The sequence below is a fragment of the Melopsittacus undulatus genome, chromosome 3 (assembly GCF_012275295.1).
Source record: "Melopsittacus undulatus isolate bMelUnd1 chromosome 3, bMelUnd1.mat.Z, whole genome shotgun sequence".
NCBI lineage: Eukaryota > Metazoa > Chordata > Aves > Psittaciformes > Psittaculidae > Melopsittacus > Melopsittacus undulatus.
Genome location: NC_047529.1, coordinates 73,262,201 through 73,270,420, shown reverse-complemented (window position 1 = coordinate 73,270,420; position 8,220 = coordinate 73,262,201).

Below are 8,220 nucleotides of genomic sequence, written 5' to 3'. Positions count from 1 at the left end.
TACTCCTATTTCTTGTAATTATACCCCATGGATTATCCAGTCATTTGTGTTATAATATTTATATCTGACAAAATATAAACATATATACATATATGTAAGGGCAGGGAAAATTTTCTTCTTTGAAGTGTGTGTATAGACACACATACATACACACATAGATATATATACATACACACACATATTTTTATGTATGTATGCGTATCTGTATCTCTTGAGGGGAGGGGGAAGTTCTCCTTGCCATTGAGGACAGGATAAGAAATAATTTCAACTGCAGCTACCTAGATGCTGGTTAGGCTTGAGGGTAAAAAACTCACCCTTATAAGTGGTGAAGTTTGTATAACCCTGGAGCAGGCTGTTGAAGAAAGCTTCAGAATATCCATTTTTTGAGGGGAATTAAGTAATCAGTTTCATGCACATCAGTCACTGATAGTTCTTTATTGTACCTGGGAAGAAGAATAAATCTCTCAAGGACCCATTCAGCTCTGTATCTCTAAACTATTTTAATTATTTCACTTCTTTTCTCTGTTCAGGAAGGAGGAACTCATGCTCACTAAATTAAACCAGGACCTCGGAGCTTTCAGAACAACATCACCAAGTGTTTCAGAGATTACATTAGGAAAGACTCATTGTCAAGACAGCACTCCTGTAATATTCTATCATAGGAGGTTGGCTGTGATAATGCTTATGAATACTGGCATTCAGCATTTAATAGCTCAATCATTTACTAGGTCTTTCAGTAGATAATTCTGTAAGAGGGGTGATTCATCTAGAAGGGAGGAAAAGGATCGTAAAAGGGAAATCCCTTCTACTGCAATAGCAGTGGTTGAGGTCACACTTGAGTTCAGGACTTCTGTCTTCCAGGAGCCCTTTTGTTGCTTCTTTTCATTGTGGAGAAGCAATGAGAAGAGCTTGTCAGTGCAGAGAAGCAAGGAGGAAAATCCCTTAAGCCTCTATCAGACAGCAAACCAGTGCTTACTACTGAATCCAGTAGTTACAGTAAAATAAGTAAATAAATAAATAAAATACCCAAACTTGTCTCTGCCACTTAGATAGGAAGTGCTGAACTGGTTTTGTGAATTTTCCATTATGCTTATCCGAATGCAGTAAGAGACTCTAGACTCCCTGGGAGATTATTACCAGGTGTCGTGGCTTAAACCCAACCACAGTCTCTCTCTTACCCCCCTCCCCCCTCTTTCTTCCCTTCCCCCCACTGTCCCCTCCCCTGCTCCCAGAGGGATGGGGAGGAGAATGGAAAGAATGTAACTCCCACTGGTTAAGATAAGAGCAGTCCAGTAACTGCAGTATAACACAAATCACTACTGCTACCACCAATAATAATAATGATAAGAGAAATAACAAGGGCAGAGAATATGATACCACCCGCCAAAAAGAGCCTGACCCAGAAGAGAGCGAGCCCTTCCAGGGAACTCCCAGTTACCTCCCCATGCATGACGTGCTGTGGTATGGAATACCTCCTTGGCTGGCTTGGGTCAGGTGTCCTGTCTCTGCTTCCTCCCGGCCTCCCCTCCTCCCTGGCAGAGCATGAGGCTCAGAAAGTCCTTGGTCAGAGTAAACATTACTGAGCAACAACTGAAAACATTGGTGTTGTCAGCGCTGTTCCCAGGCTGAAAGTCAAAACACAGTGCTGCACCAGCTACTAAGAAGGAGAAAAAATTGACTGCTACTGCTAAACCCAGGACACCAGGATACTGTGGCAAGCGACTGTACTGGGAATAGGGGTTTATGCTACTGGGACAAGGTTCCCTCTACTTTTTCACTTTATGGAGGCAAACACTGGACATTTTTAACAGGTTCTGTTAGCCAGAAGAGGGTTAGGTATGGCCTTAACCATATTTAAGGTTGGCCTTAACCATACTTACCTCCTGGTATAGAGGTAACAGGCAAGCTGAAATCTCTGAATGCTTTTCCAGCTCTGTTTTGTGAGAGTGTGAAATGTGTGAAGAGATTGCAGTGGTAGTGATAATATCTTCCTAACTTGATTTTTATCCGTCATACATTCCTCTGATATCTGTAAATAGTGGATTGAGCCTCAGGCTTGTAAGAACTGCAGAGACACAGAGGTACATATAGCTATGTTTGAGACAGCACCACAGCCCAGCATTACTCACCTCTGTGATGCACAATACAGAGAATTCCAGTCAGCCCCAACAAGAAATAAGCACAAGACCTACATTATTTTTGCTAGGAGAGTGAAGTGCTTTCAGTGGATTTTGAAGCAAGCTCAGACAGGGCTTGTGGCTAAATTAAAGAAAATAAAAGCAGCAGTATTAAACCAAACCAAAGGCCCATGGAGCTCAGTGCCCTGTTTCTCACACTGATTGGGAAGATGCATGGGAAAGAGCACAGAGGTGGGATGGGTTGTTCCTGACACTTTTTTCCAGCCCATACTTTGCCACAGTTTTCCTGTGCGATTTGGGGTTCTGGCTTAACAATCTGGTACCTCGGTTTCTCAGTTATATGGTAATTGTGAGGATTTTTCATATCTCACAGTTTTCCACATCTTGCTTGTTTAATTCTGACTACAAACTCTTTGTGACCGAGCCTTTTCTTGTTTTGTGTGTGCTGTACCTTAAGACCTAGACACGTGGTTATTTACTGTGCAGATTAACAGTGTGGTCTTTGCTTCAAGAAAGTTACCATCTAAGTGTAGCAGACTCCACTACACTGTAAACTACAACTTTCATAATGGTCTTTGATTTAGGTTGAGAGTTGCAAGCATAAAGCTCTGCATAGATAACACTTCAGAGCGATGGGTTCTGCAGTGTTACCTATGGATGTAGAAAACTTCCTGCCCTAATGCACAGAGCAAATGGCTGGGTTTAGGCAGTGCAAGCCCACTCATTTTAGCCTTTCCCTTGGTCTTCAGTCTGGGACAGCTGCTGTGCTGCCTAAATGTAGAGTGCACATCACAGCAGGGAACCCTAAAGCGGAGTCTGGATTTCAGAGCTGTTTCTTTCAGCCAGCACATCAATATCCAGGAGTCAGCAACTGCTTAACAAACAAATAGCTAAAGACAGTGCCTTGTCAGAAGTCTCTCAGGGGCTACTGTTGTTTTCCTTCTGTATTCTGTATATGTGAGCAGCTATGCTAACTTTAGGTGCGAGGTAAGCATTTAGCACAGAGATATACCCTCTGGGGGTAGATGGGAAGGGTCCGGGAATGCAGGTAGTGAATGCCTTCCTCGTCATGTAATTAAAGCCCTTACTCCTCTATTCCTCAAACAATTTTAACATACAACGCAGGCAATCAAACTTTCCTACATAGGACAGCCTGCAGTTCAGCAGACTTGACAGTCTTACAGGTCATTATCATCTTGTGCTGCTTTCCCAGTGAATTCCAGTCTCACTATAAGGTTTTTTTTTTTTTCCAAAAAAATATGCAGCTTGTATAATCTGAATGGTAAAAAAAAATACCACTGCAACCTATTCTCATTTCTTTTAGATACTTCCAGTAATGTATTTTCTTATGTACGTATCCATTTATTAAGCCAGCCTTACACCCTTTAAAATCAATAAAGCTATTTTTAATTGTGGTTAATTTCCATGTACTTAGTGATTACGTGACTGAGTGACTCTGTATCATTCCTTGCTAACATGGAAGAACTGCTGACACCATTTTCATTGTGGAAAGATCTCTTCTTAGCAGCTCCTAGCAATGGAATTATGTGGGGAGTGCTAAGAGAATATTCTTAGCAGCTCCTAGCAATGGAATTATGTAGGGAGTGCTAAGAGAATATTCTTAGCAGCTCCTTGCAATGGAATTATGTGGGGAGTGCTAAGAGAATAAAAAGTGACCATCTGAAGTTAGTCTTCAGCCATGAATCATAGAGCACGAAGCTTGTCACTCTTTTCCCTCTGCAATTTTTGTAATTTCCGCCAATTCATCAAAATGTGAAAGAAATAGACAACAAATATAAATTTCTACAGTACATGGTGAATACTTCTGATCAGACTTTCTTTGTCCAGTCTGACCTCCTCAATAGCAGAGGCCATTGAGCTTCATCTGTATTTTCTGTGTCAGCTCCATAACTGCTAATAGGTGCTCAGCATCACTTTCAGGAGGAGACTGTTTTGATTTTGTCAAAAAGACTAGAATTGTATAAGGGGTCTGGTAGCCCCAGTGCTTACTGTAAATCCTGGTTTAGAATAAATAGTGTAGGTGTGTGATTTAATCTTATTTGGCACAGCCTCAGCCAAACAGTTTCACTGAGGTTTACCTGAAAAATGTTAAGTATTGAATAGGTTTCAGTATCGTTTATGTTATCAGGTTAACTACATTCTAGTTCAAAACTCACAGCTGTTTTCAGTGACAATGAGGAAGTGAATTCATTCCCGGACTTTGAAAAGCAGAGGAAAGGCATTTCCTCTTTGTGAGGCAAATTCTTTTATGGGGAATAACACAAGAGGCATATATGAGTAGCCAAAAATTCAAGCTAGCTTTCCAAGTGGAGAGAAAATTCTATTTGCCCTGTATTAGCAGTGCCAGAATTTCCCCAAGAAATTCTCCTCCAAATTAATTCTCCAGAGAAAGATGTTTGTTTTCGCATGGGAATTTACTGACATTTGCTGAATTAAGTAACAGAGTCCATATATTGTTTCCTAAAAAGTAACAACCATCTCCCACCAGAGAAACTGTGATTTTGCTTTGTAAATATGGATTTAGTCAATGCCTGTGGAATGATTCTGATCATGTGTTTTAGCTCAAAAATTACATTGTTTTCTTCTGATTCAAACTGATTTCAGGGGAGGGGAATCCCCATTTTTGTGATGACAGTACTCATTGGTAACACTGACATAATAATTTATTTCTATCTCCACAGAGAGAATATTTTAAGATTTCTGCTGTGTACATGTGGGGAATGTGTTTTTATGTTGCATGCCAGTATTTCTGTAATTTTTGCAGCTGCAGAAGACAGCCCACAAACTGCTTACTATAAATTAACCATTCACTTACTAAGGTGGAGAAAATTAAGAGTAGTCCAAGGTAGATTTGGGAGTAGTAGAGGAAGAAACATAACCTCATGTCTAGGAGACACTATAGAAATCTTTTAAATTCTAATCTGTGTGGAGCACCCTAACTGTTTTTCCATTGTCATGGTCCTAGAGCATTAAAATTGAGGACTGCCCCATCTGGATCACCCACACCAAGCAAATGCATCTCTCTGTGTACTGACCTTTTTCATACAGGGTGGGAGTCCCTTTTCATGGCACAGTAACACAGACTGTGTTAGGGACAGGCAACTTCTGAGGGGCCATAGATTTATGATTTTTAGTATGCTCCTGTTATAGCTCATTGCCTGAAGCATTTTGCATACTTTCTAATTGGATTGATGAATTTGCTATACTCTTTTGAAGAGGCATTTCTTTATTTGGTAGACCAGTTTTACAGAAAGCTGTTTTTAAACTTTTTTTTTTTCTCAAATGGGAGAACTGCTGAAGTTCCATAACTATTCTATGGGATTTCTCATTGCAGTAAAGGCTTGAGCTGGATTGACATGTTTAGATGAGGCCAAGTATTTCTGCCTACATAGCTTTCCCCTTGCAGTTTCAGAAGGTTTATGGCATGCTGTCATTTCGTGGACTAAATAAAGTCATTTAGGTGTGCACTGAGAAGCAGCTATGTTATTCTCCTGGAAAAATAGCTGCATTTCAGGGGTGGTTCCAGTTTGCAAAAAAATAGAAAGAAAATGAGTATCAAAGAGAGTGCCCTGTGTTACATCATCTGCTGAGAAACACAGAACAGCATATGCTGGATATGTGTGTGAATAATAATTCTTCTATCATGAAAGTAATACATGGCCTCCAGTAAAGATATTCATCTATATACACATGTGTGCGCAGATTGTAGAGATGTGGAACAGAGAAGGACTATATCCTATATCTTAGAATCATAGAATAGTTAGGGTTGGAAAGGACCTTAAGATCACAGAATCACAAAATCCCAAGGGTTGGAAGGGACCTCGAAAGATCATCTAGTCCAACCCCCCTGCAAGAGCAGGGTAACCTAGAGTACATCACACAGGAACTTGTCCAGGCGGGCCTTGAATATCTCCAACGTAGGAGACTCCACAACCCCCCTGGGCAACCTGTTCCAGTGCTCTGTCACTCTCACAGTAAAGAAGTTCTTCCTGATGTTAACGTGGAACCTCCTATGCTCCAGTTTACACCCATTGCCCCTTGTCCTATCACTGGATATCACTGAAAAAAGCCTAGCTCCATCATCCTGACACCCACCCTTTACATATTTGTAAACACTGATGAGATCACCCCTCAGTCTCCTCCAAGCTAAAGAGACCCAGCTCCCTCAGCCTCTCCTCATAAGGGAGATGTTCCACTCCCTTAATCATCTTTGTGGCTCTGCGCTGGACTCTTTCAAGCAATTCCCTGTCCTTCTTGAACTGAGGGGCCCAGAACTGGACACAATATTCCAGATGCGGCCTCACCAAGGCAGAGTAGAGGGGGAGGAGAACCTCTCTTGCCCTACTAACCGCACCCTTTCTAATGCACCCTAGGATGCCATTTGCCTTCTTGGCCACAAGGGCACATTGCTGGCTCATGGTCATCCTCCTGTCCACCAGGACCCCCAGGTCCCTTTCCCCTTCACTCCTTTCCAGCAGGTCAACCCCCAGCCTGTACTGTTACCTAGGGTTGTTCTTCCCCAGATACAAGACTCTACACTTGCCCTTGTTGAATTTCATCAAGTTTCTCCCTGCCCAACTCTCCAGCCTGTCCAGGTCTCACTGAATGGCAACACAGCCTTCTGGTGTGTCAGCCACTCCTCCCAGTTTAGTGTCATCAGCGAACTTGCTGAGGGTACACTCAGTTCCCTCATCCAGGTCGTTGATGAAAATATTAAACAGCACTGGTCCCACCACCGACCCCTGAGGGACTCCACTAGTCACAGACCTCCAGTTAGATTCTGCCCCATTGACCATAACTCTCTGCCTTCTTCCTTTCAGCCAGTTCTTGATCCACCTCACTACCTGATCATCAAGCCCACACTTCCTTATCTTATCTATGAGGATGCTGTGGGATACAGTATCAAATGCCTTACTGAAATAAAGAAAAAACACATCTACCGCTCTACCATCATCCCTCCACCTAGTTACTTCCTCATAGAAGGCTATAAGGTTGGTCAAACATGACTTCCCCCTGGTAAAACCATGTTGGCTGTTCTTAATGACCCCCTCATCCTTGATATGCCTAGAGATGGAGTCAAGAATAAGTTGTTCCATCACCTTTCCAGGGACAGAGGTAAGGCTGACCGGTCTATAATTACCCGGGTCCTCCTTCTTGCCCTTCTTATAGACTGGTGTGACATTTGCCATCCTCCAATCCTCAGGTACCTCTCCCATTTCCAAAGACTTACCAAAGATGATGGAGACTGGCCTAGCAATGAACTCCGCGAGCTCCCTCAGCACCCGTGGGTGTATTCCATATGGACCCATCGATTTATAGATGTCCAGATTGCATAGCTGATCCCTAACCCAATCATCATCTACCAAAGCAAACTCCTCCTTTGTCCTGACTTTGTTCTGGGGCTATAGGAATCTGGAACCCCTGAGGAGAGTCTGCAGGAGTAAAGACAGAGGCAAAGAAGGCATTCAGCACCTCTGCCTTCTTTATATCCTCTGTCTCCAGGGCACCCAGCTCGTTCAGCAGTGGGTCTATATTGCCTCTTGAGTTAGTTTTATTTGCTATGTATTTGAAGAAGCCCTTTCTATTGTCCTTAACCCAACTAGCAAGATTAAGTTCCAAGGAGGCCTTAGCCGTCCTCATTGCCTCCCTACATCCTCTAACAACTGTGCTATATTCCTCCCAGGTGGCCAGCCCCTCCTTCCATAATCCATAGATTCTCTTTTTCCACAAGTTTGCCCAGCAGTTCCTTGTTTAACCACGCTGGTCTCCTAGCTCCCTTACTTGATTTCCTGCCCATTGGGACACTCTGATCCTGAGCTTGGAAGAAGTGGTCCTTGAATGCTGATCAACTATCTTGAGCCCCTTTACCACCTAGTACCCTTTCCCATGAGACTTCCCTTAAAAGTTGATTGAAGAGGCCAAAGCTGGCCCTTTGAAAATCCAGAACTGTGGCCTTGCTAGGTATTCTATTCCTCCCACACAAGATCCTAAACTCCACCATCTCATGGTCACTGCAGCCAAGGCTGCCATTGACCATCACCACTTCAACCAGACCCTCCTT